Source organism: Canis aureus, chromosome 30, assembly GCF_053574225.1.
Source record: "Canis aureus isolate CA01 chromosome 30, VMU_Caureus_v.1.0, whole genome shotgun sequence".
In the NCBI taxonomy this organism is placed as follows: Eukaryota; Metazoa; Chordata; class Mammalia; order Carnivora; family Canidae; genus Canis; species Canis aureus.
Genome location: NC_135640.1, coordinates 26,893,124 through 26,913,782, shown reverse-complemented (window position 1 = coordinate 26,913,782; position 20,659 = coordinate 26,893,124). Strand labels below are relative to the sequence as shown.

General features: G+C 36.6%; 1 long non-coding RNA gene across 4 annotated transcripts in view; it reads left to right on the top strand.

Annotated features, from left to right (window-relative positions):
- Window positions 1-20,659, top strand: part of LOC144301803 (uncharacterized) — a 45,667-nt gene that overhangs the window by 5,206 nt on the left and 19,802 nt on the right. For 2 of the 4 annotated variants that reach the window (XR_013368693.1, XR_013368691.1), the window contains exons 2-3: window positions 1,136-1,334; window positions 19,415-19,469. The exons of 1 other annotated variant lie outside the window; for it this stretch is intronic. This is a non-coding gene — a long non-coding RNA (uncharacterized LOC144301803). The remainder of the gene's footprint in view (window positions 1-1,135; window positions 1,335-19,414; window positions 19,470-20,659) is intronic. One more of the 4 variants, XR_013368692.1, reaches the window with a different exon arrangement.

The following is a 20,659-nucleotide window of genomic DNA, read 5'->3' as shown; positions in this document are numbered from 1 at the left end:
TCTTTTGCACATTAGTCAGTATGTTGAGTGACTGAGATATTTCAAGCCAAAGAAATAGAATTGCTTTTCAATATCAGAAAAATGTGCTCTGCAACTTGACATGGCATATGTGGAATTACTTCCAGTCAGGGCATAGGTGTAAATAAGACCTTCCTTTGGCCAATTTTTAAATTTTAATGGTCATCAGTTTTGACTGAAACCTAACTCTAAGGATAGGCTGGGTGTTTCTTGGGTGGCTCTAATAGGCACTATCTTTGGCTCTGTTTTGTTGAGACATTATCAGATTAAAACATATCTAAACTATAGTCTCTTCATTTTGTACCAATGGATTTGTGTAGTGGGAAATACTGGATCCTAACACTTCAGTGATTTCTAACATTACCCTGAAGATAGAATGTGTGCATTCTTATGAAATTATTCTGCCAAAATTTAGAATAAATAAAAAGAATAGTAACATTCTCTCATTTGTTATTTTGAACCTGACCAAAAATGTGTATGATATAAATACATCATTTTTAAATTACTCTAAAATGGAAACAAAGTGGCTAATCACTGTCAATAAAGAGCACTTATGAAATATACTATGAACTGCAAAACAGTATCGCTACTGCAAATCAAAATGAGGAAAACAATATCAATTTTCCACAGAAGATACATTTGCTGTATACTGAAATCTGGGAAAAGCTATTAAATTCACAGTGTATCATAAATTTTATAAAAAGCACTCTTGACATTAAATTAATTAAGAAAAATAAATAGTAAACTTCCTGGATTCACCCAAATGTGCTTTCTCATAATTTAATTATTGCTTGTGGATTAATTATACTTAACTTCATTAATTTCAACAGTTCAATTTGACCTAGGCCATTAAACACATTTTTTCCCAACAAATATATAAGAAATGAATCAGCAACATTGAAAAACACATTGGTGAGTCTGTTCTGTTAGGGAGTACTTTTCAAATTAATGGAGCAGAAATAAATTACGATGGCCGTCAAATAGATAGGATATTCTATATTTTAATAGATGATTTTTTCCCAGATCTGTATCACATAAACTGGATAAAACTCAACCAAGTTTTTTTTTGTTTTGTTTTTGTTGTTCATTTTAGTTTTTTTTTTTTTTTTTTTTTTAGGTTGATTATCTTATTCTCCTTTCCCCTGGCACACAACGGGTGCTTAGTTGGGCATTAAATATGTGGCTGATTGGCTTAGCTATTTAGTAATGTGTGCTAACATCAGTGCTGATTACCAGAATTTCTTTCTTCAAAATAAAATAGCCAGGAAGAATTGCTTCACAGAGCATCTTGAGGAATCATCACAGCAAAACTAGGGGTAAGAAAATAGTCCTCATTCGGCTGAATCAGTCCAGTGCCATAACGTAGGTGAGAACAGGCAATATTAGGTAGATAGGCAGCACTTAATTAAGATAAAGTTCAGAATGAGCCTTAAGCTACTATTCCCCCAGGACCCCTGTTCCATCACCTCATGCAACTTAGGCACCCATACATGTGGGAAGGGAATGGAAATTGCAGAAAATGAATCAAAATGATGAAGATGAGGATGGTTACAATTAAATAAATGTGCACATTGGTAAACTGCTCCTGTCATTTGAATCAATACTTCCTTCTTGATCTCAGAGTGCTGCTATTCTTCATTATAGGACAATAATGTATAAGAATTAGGTAAGAAGAACTGATATATAATTATATGTCTTTTTGGAGGATCTTAAAAAGAAGACATTTGAATTTTTCACATAAATCAATACATATACAAAAAATGTCTTAAAATGATTCAAATTTAGTGAAAGAAGTACATGATTACATAGCTTTTTTATAAAATATGAAAAATCTGGAGGGTGTTTAAGATATGATAACATTATTACATATTAATTTGAGCTTATTCTTCAAGAAAAAAATCGTAATTACTATCATATGAATTTGTAACCATAAAATGTTATATCACAAGTTTTTATTCATTAGCCCAGGTTAAATACATAATTTGAACAAATTGAAGAGGAATTATAGGGTCCCTGGGTGGCCCAATGGGTAAAGCTTCCAACTCTTGATTTTGGCTCTTGTCATGATCTCAGGATCCTGGCATCAAGCCCCAGTGCAGGCTCTGCACTTGGGAGTGGAGTCTGCTTGTCCCTCTCACTCTGCTTTCCTCTCCCTGGAATAAAAAATAAAATCTTAAAAAAAAAAAAAAAAAAACAACAGGAATTACAAGGAGGGTAGAGGGGTTTGAGGAGCACTCTTGGCTCACTGTCTTTTGATTTTCTATCTCTCTATGTAAGTGACTCAATTGTAAATGAAAGACAAATTACTCTTGAACATAGAATCGTGATTTTTTTTTTTGTTTTGTTTTGTTTTGGTTGTTAATTCCCTAGTTAGGTACTGGGGAGAAGGCCCAGTCTAAAAATTTAATCTTGCTCAAGGTAAATGTGATGGTTAATTTTATGTGTCAATCTAGATGGTGTTTTGGATGAGCTTAACATTTTAATTGATAAATTTTGAAAAAGCAGATTGCTTTCCACAAGGTGAGTGGGCTTATCTAATTAATTGAAGGCCTGAATAGAACAAAAAGACCAGCCTCTATGAGCCAGAGGCATATTCTCTAGCAGACTGCTTTTGGGCTTTATCTTCACCATTGGCTTTCTGGGGTCTTTAGCCTGCTGACCCACACTACAGATTGGGGTTTGCTAGCCTTCATAATTGTGGAAGACAGTTTCTTGTAATAAATTTCCTTTTACTTACATACATCTGATTGGCTCTGTTTCTATGGAGAACCCTAACTAATATAAACTTTGGTACTGAGGGGTTCTAGAAAGACTTAAACATCAAGAATGGAGAAACCTGACCAATACAGTAGTAAATATAAATGGAATTTTGAAAGCTTGAGCCAATTAACTAAAAGATGCAATTAACTAAAAGATGGCCTTGAAAATTTGGAAGGTCTGCAACAGACTCCATGGATGTCACAAAGTAGGTCCCAGGCTTACGCTGAAGACATAAATAGGAACAATTAAGCTGACACTGCTCCACATAATGGGACGTTTAATGTCAGAAGGCCTGGCGTGTTGAGTCTATTATTATGAGTCCTTGTTAACAAGGGCCACTGGCTGTCCCCATAGGGAAGCATAAGGCCAATCTACCCTTTATCTCCAATATATCTTTCTAAAACTAAAGAAATGAGTCAAGTGCAGCATGGATCTTCAGCCATTTTCACCAAAACCTTTTTAAATGAGCTTGGAAGTCTACATATTATCCCTACTTAATCTCTCATCTTAAATTACCCCAGTCCTGCCACCTGGGTGGCTCAGTCAGTTAAGCATCCAACTCTTGATTTCAGCTCAGGTTATGATCTCAGGGTAGTGAGATGGAACACGCCAAAGGGCTCCACAGTGGGCTCCATGCTGAGTGTGGAACCTAGCTGGGATTCTTCCTCTCTCCTTCTGCCCCTTCACTCTTGCTTAAGTGTACAGACTCTACATAAATAATGAAAATTGAATTACTCCTGTTGTTCTGTCCATTTTTGCTCACCAGGAAAACCCATATAATCCAAATAATTAAGTTTAGCAAAATTAAAATGCTCACAATGTAAATTTGAACCACTTTCTATGATTACATTCCTGCAAAAAATTAAAATCCCATTAACAAATTCTCCCTTTCCCTTGAAAAAGTTAAAGACCCATGACACTAGGCAGCTGGTAGCATTGGTAGGGGCATAGTTTGTGACTCTCCAGGAATCTCCATGTAAAACTAAACAGAGAGACTAGATTGCATCTAAAATCCCATGTACAACCCTTTCAAAAAATATTAAGATAACCCTAAAATTTAAGCAAGTGAAAACAAATCTTTCACGTGAACATGACTTCAGGGTTTCAGCATTTGTGTAGAAAGAAGAAGAGGTAAGAGATAGTGTCTACTTTACCTGAGAAGAGAAAAATGTGAAAATAGCCAGTAAGCATTTACAGAAAGGCAGGGAGGGTCCATTTGCAAACAAAAGCTGAAATCAGAAAGGATTTTTGTTAGTTGGAATAGCTTTGAGTACTAGGAGTCCACCATACAAAGATGAAGGATCTGCCCCCATGTGGCCCCTGAGAACTGTTTTGGTTTCATTTTTTAAGATTTTATTTATTTATTTTTGAGAGAGAGCAAGAGAGCAGGAGCACAGGAGTAGGAAGGAGGGGGAGGGGCAGAGGGAGAAGGAGACTTCCCACTGAACTGGGAGCCCAACAGGGCGCTAGATCCCAGGACCCCAGGATCGCGACCTGAGTCCAAGGTAGCCACTTAACCGAATGAGCCACCATCGGTTGTTTTTTTTTTTTATGAAAATTAATTGAGATATTTAATAGTGAAAACCATAATTTCATCTGAATATAAATGTATGCACATGTTTCCAATGAGTTATCTATCAGTTATCACAAACAGCAACAAGGACCTTAGAGCTATGTTAGAAAAATGTATAGCTGGGTTTTAACTCTACAATCTCACTTGCTCTGAAGAGAACACCATCCATTTCAAATTAGTGTCACAAACTCCAAGGCACCTTTTGAAACACACCAACCGAGGGCCCCCTTCCAGGCCAGGGTCCTGCATTGAAGACAAACTGATGGAAGCGGAATCAAAATTGAGTGGCACATTGAGAATGCGGGAGTTACAAGGCCCAGATCAAAGCAGGAAGGAGACAAAAACAAGAATCTGCATAAAGCAAGTGGCTGTATAATTAAATGAAGAAGCTTGGGAGGTTAGAAAGCTCCCTGAAACCCTGCCTCCTGTAAAAAGTTCAGAAAAATTAATTTCACATAAAAATGAGTAACAGAAAGTGATTTTGAAGTCAAATCCCATACAAAGATATTTTGAGAAAATGAGGGGGCGGGCACTAAGGACGCTGACATCCTTGAGCAAACACTATGAAATATATGTGAGACATACATCCCCCAAGCTGATCAAAACCATAACTTATTCATTCAAAATAAGCCAGAAAACTTAAAGAAAATGATACAAGTTTGAAGGATGATGTAAATCAGAACTCAGGAAAATATTAGAAATAAAAGAAAAAATATTTCAGCATTCAAGGCAAAGTTTGAAGAACTTTGAAGGAATATAAGAACAAACTTAACAGTTAATGACTTAAGAGAGTGCAAAAAATTTAAAATCAAAAATAAAGAAATAGGTAAAAAGAATTTGAAAGAAAGTGACAAACATTGAACCTAGACAAAGATTGTAATATGGTTAACCTTAGTTTCGGAAGAAGAACCAAACCATATGTTTGTACACATAGTTATAAACATAGATATGATGAAAATAGTTTTTACTTTGATGTTTTCATTCCTTAACTATTAACATCATTAATTTAATTTTATCACCAATGTATTTGCTAAATTTTATCATCAATTTGATAATTTTTTGACAGTCCACTTGGGCATTCTAAATCAACAGCCTTGAGAAGTGCTAATACGGACAACTTTATGTTTTCATTGCTAATACTTATGACTTTTATTACACATACATTTTTCTGGGTTTATTACTGGTATTAATACATTACAGTTTTAAATGGATGAGGCTGTAGTGGGTTTTTTTCAAATTAAAAAAAAAATGCTTTTAATATTTCATGGTTAGTGTTTGTAATATTTTAGATGCTCTTTAAAAAGTTAAATAAATTCTCTTCTACCCATGTTTATTATTATTGTACTTTTATCATAAATGAATGTTAAATTATTAAAAACTTTTTTCTGTATCTATGGAAGCATCACATACTTTTCCTTCGTTAATCTGCTAATAAGGTAAAATACACAATTTAATTTTCTGATGGTAAACCAATCCTGAATTTCTAGGTTACACCCAACACTGTTATGTTTTCCTTGTTTATTTTACTAGTTTGGTTGACTAACTTTCTGTTTAGGATTTTTGCTTTGATCATCATGAGTAAACTGGCCTATAATTTAATTTTCTTACATGATTCTTTTCTGATTTTACTACTGAGGTGATGCCAGGTCCAAAAAATAAATTGAAGAGATTTCCTGATTGTTCCTTTGAGATATTAACCTTTGAGATATTACCCCCAGTTGAGAACCATTGAGTTAGATAAAGAACAGAAGATTAAACCAAAAGAAAGTAGAAATATGATATAACAACAAAAATAGGAGCAAGATTAGAGTAAAATGTAATGCATAAAAATGATAAAATTCAGAAGATTTTCAAAAACTTTTGAAAAACAAAAGTTTTTGAAAATACTAATAAAACTAGTATGGCCAGTTTGGTCAAGAAAATAGTAGAAAATATGCCAAAAAAAAAAAACCCCAGTATGTGAAATCAAAGAAATATACATAAGTATATACTCGGCAGAGACTAAAATAATCAAAAAAATATTTTGTGAATAATTTTATGTTAATAAATTTGACCAATATGACACATTAATACCACTGATCACTTTGTCTTCCTAGAACCTCTTATCACTTGAAATCTAGAATTTTTCTTTCTTTTTTTCTTCTCCACCTAATTCAGTGATCATTCATTCTTAGCTTCCTTTGTAAGAGTCTCTGAATTTTCCAAGACTAGGGCCCCTAATTTATCTTGAAATCCCAGAAGGATTTATCTAATCCAAACACTTTTCAGTTTAATTTTTCTACAATTGATTCATGCTCAAAGTCCTAACTAATATATTCATTTGCCTACTTAATACATCCACTTGTGTACCTAATAAGCAGTTCAGAAAACCCAAATGCCTTATCTTCTGATTGAAAGCTGTTTCTTCCAGTCTTCCATATGTCTGTCTAGGGCAGTCCGATTTGTCCAATTTCCTGGGCCAAGTGCATTACAGTCACTTTTGACTCCTTCATTTCTTTCACTTTCTACATCTAATCCCTCAACAGATCCTTGGACAGTATCCAGAATCTAACCATTTCTCATTATCTCCTCTGCTACTAACCTGGTCTAATCCACCATCAATTCTCACCTGCAACACTATGACGGTCCCCTAAGAGATATTTTTCATCTTCCTGTCATCAATCTGCTGCACATGATCTAAAGTAATCTTTAAAAAGAAAATGTCAGATCAGCTCACTCATCTCCTCAAAATCTTCCATTGGTTCCTCCCTTAAAAAAAAAAATACAGAATAAAAGCCAACTCCTCGTAAGGAACAACAAGGCTCTGCCTAATTTGTTCCCTGATACTTCTCTAATTTCATATCCTACCAGGGTTCTGCTCGTTCATTTTGCTTTAGCTACATTGGCATCTTTATGTATCTTCAGGGATATCAAATATGCTGTAACTTCTGTACCTTATATTTCTGCTCTCTTAAATACTATCACAGAGTTCTTTGCCATACATTTTATCAGAAAGGTCTTCTTCAACAATCTGCCCAAAATAGCAACTCCTTATCACACTGTCTCATATCTTAGCACTTGCCACCACTGACATTACACATGGCAAACACATACACACACACACACAACACGCACAGTCTATATTTCCCTATTAAAATACGCAGGCATAATTTGAAGATATTGTGAGTTTTGTTCCAACTCACTTCAATAAAGCAAGTCAAAAATTGTTTTGGTTTCCCAGTGCATATAAAAGTTATGTTTACATTACACTGTAGTCTATTAGGTATGCAACAGTAATATGCCAAAAATGTACATTCCTTAATTTAAGAATACTTTATTACTAAAAAATGCTAACCATCATGTGAGCATCCAGTGAGCCATAATCTTTTTACTAGTGGATGATCTTGCTGCCATATTGATGGCTGCTGATTGATGAGAGTGGTGGTTGCAAAGGTTGGAGAGGCTGTGGCAACTTCTTAAGATAAGACAACAATAGGGGCACCTGGGTAGTGCAGTCACTTAAGCATCCAACTCGTGGTTTCAGCTCAGGTCATGATCAAGGTCCTGGGATCAAGCCCTGTGAGTCTCTGAGCTTACCATGGAGTCTGCTTGGGGTTCTCTCTCCCTTTCCCTCTGCCCCTCCCACTCATTCTCTTTCTCTCTCTTTCCAATAAATAAATAAATCTAAAAAAAGTACAACAATAGAGTTTGCCACATGGATTGACTCTTTTTTCATGAACAATTTCTCTGTAGCATGCGATGGCATTTGATAGCATTTTATCCACAAAACTTCTTTAAAAATTGGAGCAAATTCTCTCAAAACTTGCTGCTGTTTTATCACCTCTGTTCATGTAGTATTCTAAATCCTTAGTTGTCATTTCAACAATCCTCAGAGTAGCTTCAGGATATAGGAGTAGATTCCATCTCAAGAGAACACTTTCTTTGCTCATCCTTAAGAAGCAACTGCTCATCTATTCAAGTTTTATCATGATATGGGAGCAATTCAGTCCCATCTTTAGGATCCATTTCTAAATCTAGTTCTCTTGCTATTTCCACTATGTCTGGAGTTACTTCCTCCACTAATCTTGAACCCCTCAAAGTCACCCATGAGGGTTGGAATCAACTTCTTTCAAAATCTTGTTAATGTTGGTACTTTGATCTCTTCTCATGAATCACAAATGTTCTTTCCTGGTGGATTCTTTCAAGAAGGTTTTCAATTTACTTTGCCCAGCTCCATCAAAGGAATCACCATCTATGGCAGCAATAGCCTTATGAAAAGTATTTCTTAAATAATGAGACTTGAAGATCATAATTACTCCCTGATTCACGGGCTGCAGAATGTATGTCATATTAACAGGTATAAAAATAGCATTGATCTCATTGTACATCTTCATCTGAGCTCTTGGATAAACAGGTGCATTGTCAATGAGCAGTATTAAAAGTAATCTTTTTTGCTTTTTAAAATATTTTATCTATCTATCTATCTATCTATCTATCTATCTATCTATCTATCATCTATCTATCTATCTATTTATAGAGCATGAGCAGGGGGAGGGGCAAAAGGAGAGGGAGAGAGAGAATCTCCAGCAAACTCTGTGCTGAGTACAGAGACTGACACAGGGCTTGATCCAAAGACCTGAGATCAAGACCTGAGCTGAAATCAGGAGTCAGACACTTAACCAACTGAGCCGCTCAGGTACCCCAAAAGTAATCTTTTTTTCAAAGTAATAGATCTCAATAGTGGGCTTAAAATACTCAGTAAACTCAGTTGTAAACAAATATGCTATCAACCAGGTTTTGTTGTTCCATTTAGAGGCCATAGGCAGAGTAGATTTTGCATAATTCTTAAGGATCCTAGCATTTTTGGAATGGTCAATGAGCACTGGATTCAACTTAGAGTCACCAGCTGCATGAGCTCCTAGTTAAGAGTCATCCTGTCCTTTGAATCTTTGGAACCAGGTGTTCATTTCTCCTTTCTAGCTATGAAAGTCCTAGATGGCATCTTCTTCTAATAGAAGATGGTTTCATCTACATTGAAAGTCTGTTATTGTTGGTATAACCACATTAATTAATTATCTTAGCAAGATCTTCTGGATAATTTGCTATAGCTTCTACAACAGCAGTTACTGCTTAACCTTATACTTTTATGTTGTTGAGATGCTTTCTTTCCTTAAATCTCATGAAACAACCTCTGCTAGCTTCAAACTTTTCTTCTGCAACTCCTCTCCTCTTTTTTTTTCTTTTTTTAGATTTCATTTATTTATTCATGACAGACAGAGAGAGAGAGACAGAGACAGAGACACAAGCAGAGGGAGAAGCAGGCTCCATGCAGGGAGCCCAATGTGGGACTCGATCCCAGGTCTCCAGGATCACGCCCTGGGCCAAAGGCAGTGCTAAACCACTGAGCCACCGGGCTGCCCAGCTCCTCTCCTCTTTCAGCCTTCTTAGATTTGAAGAGAGTCAGGCCCTTGCTCTTGTCTGGATTAGGCTTTGATTTCAGGGAATGTTGTGGCTAGTTTGATCTTCTTTCCAAACCACTAAAACTTTCCCCATACCAGCAATAAGGCTGTTTCACTTTTCTATCATTGGTATGTCCACTGGAGTAACACTTTTAATCTCCAGAACTTTTCCTTCACATACACAACTAGGCTGTCTATTTAATGCAAAAGGCCTACATTTTGTGCTATCCTGACTTTTGATATGCTTTCCTCACTAAATTTGATCGTTTCTAGCTTATGATTTAAAGTGAGAAATGTGCGACTCTTCACTTGAATATTTAGAGACCACGGTAGGGTTATTAATTGGCTATATTTCAATATCACTTTGTCTTAAGGAGTAGGGAGGCCCTAGGAAAGGGAAAGAGATGGAGATTGGAAGAATATACACACATTTATTGATTAAGTTTGCGGTCTTATGTGGGTGTGGGTGTGGCTCTCCAAAGCAGTTATAATAGTACCGCCAGAGATCACTGATCACAGATCACCATACCAAATATAGTAATAATGAAAACATTTGAAATAATATGAGAATTACCAAACTGACACGGAGACATGAAGTGAGCAAATGCTGTTGGAAAAATGATGCTGACAGACTTGCTCAACACAGGCTGCCTCAAACCTTAGATTCATAAAAAACACAGTATGTGTGAAGTGCAATAAAGCAAACACAATAAAATAAGGTATGCCTGAATACTCCTGTACATTCCAAAGTTCTGTTCCAGATAGAGGGTGGAGAGTAAGCTTTCTGTGTTTTTTTATTCTAACTCGACTTATGTATAATTTCTATTAACTTGCTCCTCACATACCTCAGACCTGGGAAGATTTTGACTACAGATCCCCTCCTTAGGGACCTTAGATCAAACTGCATTGCCTCTAGACCTGTTGACAGAATTGGGGTTTGCGTAATAGCTGAGCAGAATGGGAAGAAGGGATCAGCACAAAAGAGAGATTTGAGAGCTTTGGGTTGGTTTATCTTTTAAAGCTTTAAAATTCAGAGTCTTTATGTCCTGTGCAATACACATTAGTCTCCATTAGATTTTTCTAACTTTAAGTCACTAAGTATGTTGAAATTATTTTTAAGCCAAAAAAGGAGTTACAGCCTCATGAGGGAGAGTATTTTATGGATAGTATGTGAAGATCATTATGTGAAAAGACTATGATATTTGGGACTAATAAATTTTAGGAAGCATGCTCTGTTTCAGGCATATAAGGAGCTATTAGATCAAATGAAAAACACATATGAGGTATATGAAATCCATTTGGGGGAATCTTTTTAGACAAATGTAGGGATGCCCTCTTGTGTTTGATTTTCCATGGTAAAAAACATTTAAGAAAACTGTCTTCATTTCTTAATCTAATTTTAGCTATGGTCTTATTTTGTGAAAGTTGAAAAATACCTAACATTTATTAGGTGCCTCTAAATATTATTATGTTTAAAATACAATTTCTGTCTTCTAAGAAATCATTTTCCTATAATTAGAATGACTCTTTTACTTTTTGCCTTCTTTGATTTCACATTAACAGTTTATGTTAGAATTCAACCACTTTCTTTTTCTCAAAATAATAGATATTGCCATGGGTTAAAAAATTGTGAAATATTTTATAGATTCAAAAGTGCTTTCACATAAAACTTTTCCCTTGTTTCTCAAAAATAATCCTGTGAAGTGTGTAAATAAAGAAGTGTACACTTCTGTCTTTGAGATGAGAAAACCAAAGCCGTGATCTTCAGCAACTACTAGGAGCCTTCCAGCAAGTCAGATAGAGAAGTTGGACCTGCACCTTGCCCCAGACCTTTACACACTAAAGACTGAGTTTGACCAGTCTTGATGATGAATATTTTCTTAATCTATTTTTGTGACCTATGACCTGACACATGATCTTCATCTATAGAACAGAATACTTGAACTAGTAACCAACCTAGAAAACTCTAAACGTTATATGGAACATACATATCGCATATATATATACATCATGTATGTATTGCAATATACGTGTGCATATATATATGTGAACACAAGCCTGAATGTATATTACCTTATCACCGTAAGTTGCCATTTATTTAAACTATCGTTTTCCTAAGACAAGTTCTGATAAGGAGAAAAATCTCAAAATATTTACTTAAATACAACTAAATACTAACAATACTTAGCAGGACACCTGGGTGGCTCAGTAAATTTTTTGAGAAAAATCTCAAAATATTTACTTAAATACAACTAAATGCTAACAATACTTAGCAGGACACCTGGTTGAGCATCGGTCTTTGGCCCAGGTCATGATCCCAGGGTCCTGGGATTGAGTCCTGCATCAGACTCACCACAGGGAGTCTGCTTCTCCCTCTGCCTATGTCTCTGCCTCTCTCTGTGTATCTCTCATGAATAAATAAATAAAATCTTCACAAAATAAATAAGTAATAAAGATAAAAATACTTAGCTATTTCAGCTTTCCTGAATTAAGAAACATCTAAAATCCAAATATCAACAACTTTTGGCATCTTCATATCCTAGCGAATACTAGCAAGACTTACAGAAAAAGGAATATTGCTATGAAGACATTGCTCATTGCTATATTATGAAAATCTTCATTTGATTTGATTCTACATCAAAGGATGTTTGTAATTCAACAGAATGTTTCCAAGTGCTATCTTATGTCTGAAAGGAATGAATGCCCTTTTTTTCTTTTGTGAAATGGCATTTTTTTATCCTATGAAATGGATGTCCTTTCCATGTTTTTAAATATGATGACTTTTGTGATTTTGGAATAATAGGGCTGGCCAACTCGTCAGTCTCTGAGTCTAAGACCAAACTGGTTACAGGTAAGAGAAGAAAATATAAAATAACCTGCAAACAGAGAAGGGAGAACAAAAATGTTGACAGCTATGGTGAGATGACATTTGAAAAGCTACTTTGCGGCCATTTGGAGAGTATTCAAGATCTTTTAGTTGATGACTGAGCACAGATTTCACTTCATAGGAAACAGTTTTAATAGACTCTTTACGTCAAGAAACAGATTAAAAATCTCATTTTTCACCAACTATAGCTTTGTGGGTTGTCTGCCTGCTTCTATGATGACTCAGAAACACCTGCACTGTGAGGGCTGCTGCTCCTTCTGGCTGCGGAGGGCTCATCCCCCAGAGGGGGCGGAGGATGGTGGACAGCATCCACATACTCTCCAGAAAAGTCAGGGCGCTACCTTTGTAGCTTTCTGGCTGTAATAGCTACTGTGTTTTCTGTTGTGTATCTGGTTGGAACACGTTGCCTGTGGCCTTCGTTTTGTGTTGGTGGTTGGGATAGACTTTTAATCTCCTCTCAATGAACCCTTTGTCTCTTTTCTGCTAGACAGCGTAATAGGTAAAATATTTACTTGTTGATTTTTTTAAAAAATAATTAGGTGAGGTCATGAGATTCATTAAGTTTGTGCTTATCAAGGCATGAAATATGCCCACATAGATAATCCACCCTTGTTCTGTCCCACAAGGCTAATTCAGGTCACCTCACTGGGTGGGATCATTAGAGGTAAGAAAGTACGCATCGTGACATGCTGCATTCCAAGCAACCCACCTCCACCCACTGGAATGATAGGAGAGCATCGCCTAGGGGATGTGCTATAATATAGCAAGTCTCATGCTACTTCTCAACCCCAAATGAAAAACGTAAATTTATCTTTATGGACTCTTGCTACAGGGCCACTTTTTTCTATTATTTTTTCCATTGATGGCTCAGGCTATTAAACAGGGGTGATGAGAGAAGAAAGATGAACTATAAATATGTGTGTGTGAAGCTATGAGAGTGTGTGTATGCCTGTGTGTTGTGTGTGTAGGACAGAAAAAGAGAACAACCTAGAAAAAAACTCCTGTCAGAAGACTAATGCTGACATTACTTACGACTTTTCAGAATAGATTGTATATAGCTGTGAAGAAACCATCTAATAATAAAAGAATAAATAAATAAGCCTGTTTATTTCATTTGTATTTATTCTTGCTGCCTAGATACTGTTTTACACTGTTTTTAATCGGCCATGTCAATGCCTTTGGAAACCATGTCTAAAAATATACCTAAATAGCAAGTTTGGGTTTCACAAAACATTGCACAAATATATACAGAGTGATGGTTTACATATTATTAAGCCTTCATTTGTATATTATATGGAAAGTAACAGAATTCTATTTTTGGATATTAACACAGGGTGTGTGTGTGTGTGTGTGTGTGTGTGTGTATTTGTATAACACTGATTTCCCCGTAAAATGCTCATAGCTCTTCCCATTAATTTAATCACTCTGGCAGGCTGATAAGGAGACTAATAAATAGAGTCACAAATAACTTCTGGAAGGTCAGAGAAGGGGAACCATTAAGAATCTTTTGAAGAACTATCTAAGTAGTAGCAATACTTTAAAAAAATGAATAAAGTACAGATACAAATCTTTGAGAATTTTCCAATTGATAAACTCTGGACCTTGAACATTGAATAGTAGTTTGCTCAAGATGAATTGTAGCGTTTACCTATTTTCAATGTCCACATGGCCATCCTGCCAGGAGACTTGATCTTTTATCCATCATCTTTATCAAAGGTCTGGACCCTGGATATAGGATTGGCTACTAAATTTGAAGAGTCCAGTGCAAAGTGAAAATGAGAGGCCCCTTATTGAAAAATTATGAAGTTCAAGATGACAGTGGCAGATCATTACACCAAGCACAGAATCTTTATTAGTGTGAGGCCATGTATGACTATGTGGATCACATGCCCATGAAGCTGGCCTTGCCTGGAAGGTTTTACTCTTTTTCCAATGGATTGTGTTCTAGTTAACTTCTTGATTCCTTTCTCGGTCGTTGGTGACAATCCATACCTCGTACTTGTTAGTATCCCTTGAACAGTGCTCTGATTCACCTTTTGTGGGTGGCTTTAGGTCACTGTCACAGTAAGTCTATTTGGTCTCCCAAAATCTTATCCTAATTCAGGCCAGCCCACCAGCACTCTCTCCCTTATCCACTTCAACAGGAAAAGGCAAAACATACACCTTTGTTTATGTATGTTTTGACATATCTGTCAATCAAATTCTAGCTACATGCAAATTATGAAGGAAGTAGAAGAGCTTAGAGTCCAAAAAAACCCATAAAACTGAATAGATTTCTTTAGCTGTCTGTATTTATGGAAATCTTACCTTAAGTAAAAATATTTTAGTCAATTCAATGATCTCAGCCTCATAAAGGGTTATCACGTAGATGCCAGTTTGGATGTTTCTTTTTATTGATTGGAAATGAAAATGGTATATACTGAGTATTTAATATATGCTGGAAACTTTTATATTCTATCTTGTTGAATCCTCATAACAATCCTGTGAGGGAAATTTTCATATTTTCCATCGGTTCGGAGCAGTATAATACAGAATTTATGGATCATTCCACTGTTGGCAACAAAACCGAATTTCTGGGGAAGGCCCTATTGGAAAGTGCTAGGTGAATGGTTACACTCTTCTAAACCCCATTCTCTCCTTAGTGATGGAAATTTTGCTACCACTCTCAGTGACACTAGGTTTGCTGCCCCTTTTGTCATGTTAGCACCTTCTGTTCTTGCTATCTTGACCTCCGTGCCCAGGTGAGGCACCTTGAGATGGGCCACTTCATAGTATAGTCTGAGTCTGCCCTGGAATCACACTGCCAGGGGTAGACTCTCTTACTTCTGAGGCTGTGTAGGATCAAATTCCATAATCCTTAAAAGCTGGCAACATCTGTAGGATTCACTCTCCTCCCTATCCTATGACTGAATCTCCTTTGGCCTCTTAAAATCTCTGTATTCTGAAACATGAAGGTACTAATGGCACCATCCCTTCTAGCTGGAAAGGTAGGTCACTCTTCCTACATCTTTCCTCCTCGCTTTTCCAGGGGAGAGATTCACTCCATCCCCACACTATGTTGTCCACAACTCCAACTATAAATTCCTGCATTTCCATAGCTAATAGCCAGATCACCCTCGTTGGGGCAGCATATTTGGTTCCTCTCTTTTGGAGATTCCTTTGCCATGCTGACAAATGCTCAAGGTGATGTAGATCTTAAGCTGAGAACCTAGAATATGTCTGTGGCTGTGTCCAATGTTCAGTTACTCCACACTGTTTTTCAGTTAAGGGTATACAGGATGTGGCAGACAGACTTGAAACTAGTGTTTATTGCTATTAGTCCACAAAATATGGTAAAGGTGATGGGAAATCACCCTCTTGATTACCAAACATTGTACATTTTATAAGAATTCATCTTGGTAGCTGACTGGCTCTGAGGTTTCTATTAATCAGGACTCTTATGGGGATAAATAGGATATATAAAAATATATACAAATATATTTATATTTTATTAAATTAAAAATTTTAAAAATTACAAAATTATATACAATTATATATAAAATTATTAAAATATCCTTATTATAAGGAATTGGCTTATAATTGGCTTAAGAAATTGGCTCATTAAAAAAAAAAGAAATTGGCTCATATAATTATGAAAGCTAATGAGTCTGAATCTGCAGTGTGGGCCAGCAGGCTGGAGGCCCAGGAGACCCTTTGATACATGTAAAGTTAGAAGGCAATCTGTTGGAAAATTTCATCTTTCTCCAGGAGGCCAGTCTTCTTGTTCTTTTCAGGCCTTTCTCTGATTGGGTGAGGCCCACTCACATTATGGAGGACCATCTGCCTTACCCAAAGATCACAGATTTAAATGTTAAAGTCATCCAAAAACACTATCCAAATTGAAACATGAAGTTAACCATCACCCTCTTCTATGCTCACTTTGAAGAAGATGCTATGAGTCCCACAGCCACAAGAAAATTAGTTCTGCCAACAATCTCAGTGACTTTCAAGTGGATCCTTTCCTAGTTGAGCCTCCAGATAAGAACCTAAACCTGGTGAACACCTTCACTCTGGCCTTGGAGGGGACCTGGTTAAGCCATGCCTGCCCTTCTGGCCTACAGAAATAGATAATAGATATGTGTTGTTCTAAGAAACTAAATTTGTGGTAAATTGCTCCACAGCACAGAAAATATATACAGAATACAATTTAGTAGTCAAAGGATCCACTGTCTCCTCCAGAAATGATCTTAATATTCTGTTTGTCAAAATTGTATGTCCATTGGTCTCATATGTCCTATAGTACAATATTGCTATTAGTACAACCAGGACATTTCTTTTGTCAGTTTTGTAGATCTGAAAATATGACCTTTATGTATGGTTCTCAACGGTACATTAATAAAACCCACACATCAGTGTTTGATTGTGCATTTTCTACTTTTCCCAATGGCAATATGGAGCAAAAAATGAGGAAAACTCGTATACGGTAGTATAGTAATCAATCCAGTGATTGGGAAAGCTTTCTCATCTCTGTACCAGGAAACAGAGGGCTGAACCAGATAATAACCCCTGCATACCTATCTCTAGAATACTCCTTGAACAAACATTCTATTTAATATCATCCTGCACCAAAGAAAGTCAACTCATTCTGAAAGTTATGCCAAGCAAGTGCAATATGCGATATTATATATCCTCTCCGTGTTAAAAGGGTGGGGGTAGACCAAGTGATGCTATAGAAACTTGTGACGCTACCATGCAGAAGTACACCACCACCCTTGGGAAATACTATTCTCTGATCCTTGGCTCAACAGAGTTGTTTGAGGTATTTTGAAGCCTTATGTCTTTGTGCTCTGTGCCAAATTTGCCAACTAAGAGCATCAGATTACCCTGCTGATAAGACATGTAGATCTTATTTGGTTGCTATGATCCTAAAACTCTGGGCACCTACCTGCATGGTAACTTATAGGCTTTCATTATCTTAGATAAGTCCAATCTAGCAGCTTGTTTATGCATTCAACCCATGGACCGGTTCTATTGCTTTTGAAATAGAACTTGTCTGTGAGTCTGCCTTTCCTCCTTAAGTTTTGCCAAAATTCAGGTTATAGAAGAGGCCTGATGTCCTCCAGTCTGTGCCTTTAACTATGCTGACTCATTCACTCACCAAGAAGCAAACAAAAATGAGCTACGAGCACTCCAATACTTTCAAAATCATCAGTGAGGGACTGTTCACTTTATCTTAACCGTGTATATCTCTGTCTCTCAAAATCATAGGTTAGCAAGTATATGGCTGGAACTGTAAACGTCTACCTCAAAGAGGGCTCTTGTCATTGAATTGGGGTCAAGGTTTCCAGTGGAAATCAGTCTAGAAGTGAGAGAGGTCATGCAACAATATGCAACTACCATAGACAGGGTGGCTGCTGTTTGTTACTGTGGTTAGCAGCAAGCCACAGTGGTAGCCACAATGCTTTAACCATAGGGATCTGTGGCAGTGGATATATAACTATAGATTTTTAAGACCAAATTGGACAGGAGATATCCTAAGGTCCCATTTCATCTAAGTAATTGAAAATATAAAACCTCTAGATCTGAATGGAGATAAGATGTGAATTGTAATGATAGAGAAGCCCAGCTCATTACCCCTTTCCAAACCTAGAAACAAACCTAGAAGCCCTTGAATTAAAAGGAATCTGGATACCTTCAAAGATCCTGTGACACTGCCATGAGTATGTACTATTGATCTTCCTTTTGGCCTTTCCAAAGAGTCCAGCAATTATGTATCAGCGTGAACATACAGCAGTGAAGGGAAATACCCATACCTTTTGGTCATTGTTAGACCTGAGTTAATGCCAATCTCTATAGACCCAGACACCATCATAAGTCCACACATTAGAGTTGGAGTTTATACATATACTCATCTATATTGTAGTTTATATACATATATATGTATATATAGTTTATATATATGTATATATAGTTATATAGTATATATAGTTTATATACATATATATAATAAACTATAAATATATATATAAACTATAAATAAACTTGCAGTTTATAGGTATACCCAAGTCTATATTACAGTGGGGTGAGGAACTCCATTAATTTGTTCATTGCATCCCCCAGGATGAAGAACCCAGATTCTATATATATATAATATATATAATAATATATATAATATAGAACCCAGATTTGTTACAGTTCTATATATATATAGAATCTGGGTTCTATATTATATATATAGTTTATAATATATATATTATATATATATTATAAACCAAGATTCTAAATGCATAGCTGAAAATAAAATCCCTAGATCTCATTGTCTCCCAGAAACATGAATCAAGAGCCATCACAGTGGGAGAGCTCACAGAATGCTGTTCCTCCCCACAAGGTGAATAAAGCAAAACACTACTACGTTCTTTACAGACTTGAGAGATGAAATTGTGGTAATTCCTATATATACTTATTTAACTTTCCTTGATGGCATGCAAAGCTGGAAGATGTGACTTGGAGATTGAAAGTAGATTTACCCCAAATGAAATTAGATAGTGACATTAGTGGCAATGGAAGCCCAGATTTGATCCATTTACTGCAGTAAGTCAACACAGTTACAAATTGCTGCCAATGTAATCATTGTTTCTTGTATCCTAAGTGAAGACCAAAAGAATTTCTTGTCATTTGTCGGTGACAGCAATGCATCTTCACTATTCTGGTTAGAACCACATTCATTCTCTGACTCTCTGTTGCTGTTTCCTTCTCAAGGACCTATTGTTTCATCATCCCATGGGATACAGGCTGGCTCAAGCTACCAGTGAAGGTGAGCCAATAGTACCTGGTGAGCAAGAATAGTAGGCATCACAAATGTGAGTCAGCATAGAATTTAACAACAACAACAACAAAGTCAGATATCTGTCATGTCAGGGAAGTTTTAGAAGGTCCTGAGGGCTAGAGACGACAAACAATACAATGTGAAATAAAATTTATTCCATCTTGTGCCTCTTTCCTCTAAGAAAGAAACATAAAGCTTTTTATGCTTCTTTAGATTTTGGAGAGAAAGTAATTTTGTATGAGCTGTTTTGACCCATTTACCAAACATCCTGTGAGAATGACAGCTTTGAATGGGAGTTCAGATCAAGAAAAAAAACTTTCCAGCTGGTCCAGGCTACAGTGCAAGCTGTTCTGCCATTTGGGCTTCATAACCAAGCAAATAAATTCTATTCAAAGTATCTGTAGCATCTGAGAAGTCTTTATGGATCCTGGATAGGAGACTCACTGTGCAGAACCCCAGGGATTTGGGGGAATTGATGCTGTTTTCTGCAAACAAATTCTTCCCCCACCCTTGATTTCTCTCTCTCTCTCTCTCTCTCTCTCACTCTCTCTCTCTCTCTCTCTCTCTCACACACACACACACACACACACACACAGATCAGAAACAATTCCTGACTACTGAACCCTGGAACAATCTGAATTCCTGACCATGGGATAGTACATGATCATGTGACTATCATGAACTAGCTCTCATCCCATCCTCCGAGACATAAATTTGAGTGTGAATATAGCAGTACTACATCATCAAGAACAGTTATAAACAAGATCAGGATAAAGCAGTTCTAAAGGCATGAGTAATTATTTTTTTCTTTTAGAAAGAGAAAGCATGCATGTGGCTAAGTGGTGGCAGAGGTTGAGTTAGAGGAAGAGAGAGCATCTTAAGCAGGTTCCATGCCTGGGCCTCGATATCAGGTCCCTGAGATCATGACCTGAGCCTAAATCAAGAGTTGGACCCTTAACTGACTGAGCCACCCAGGCGCCCCAAGGCACTAGTAATTTTTATGAGCATCAGGCTTGTACTTCCGGGGCTCCTACATCTACTGCTATACCATGTCTCCCTTACTCCACATATATGGCTTAATGATGAGTTCTCCATGACCAACTGAGAGGAAGAAAAAAACTGAATCTGGTTTATATAGAGTTCAAAACTAAGGACGACGTGGAGTCCTATAGGGTCAT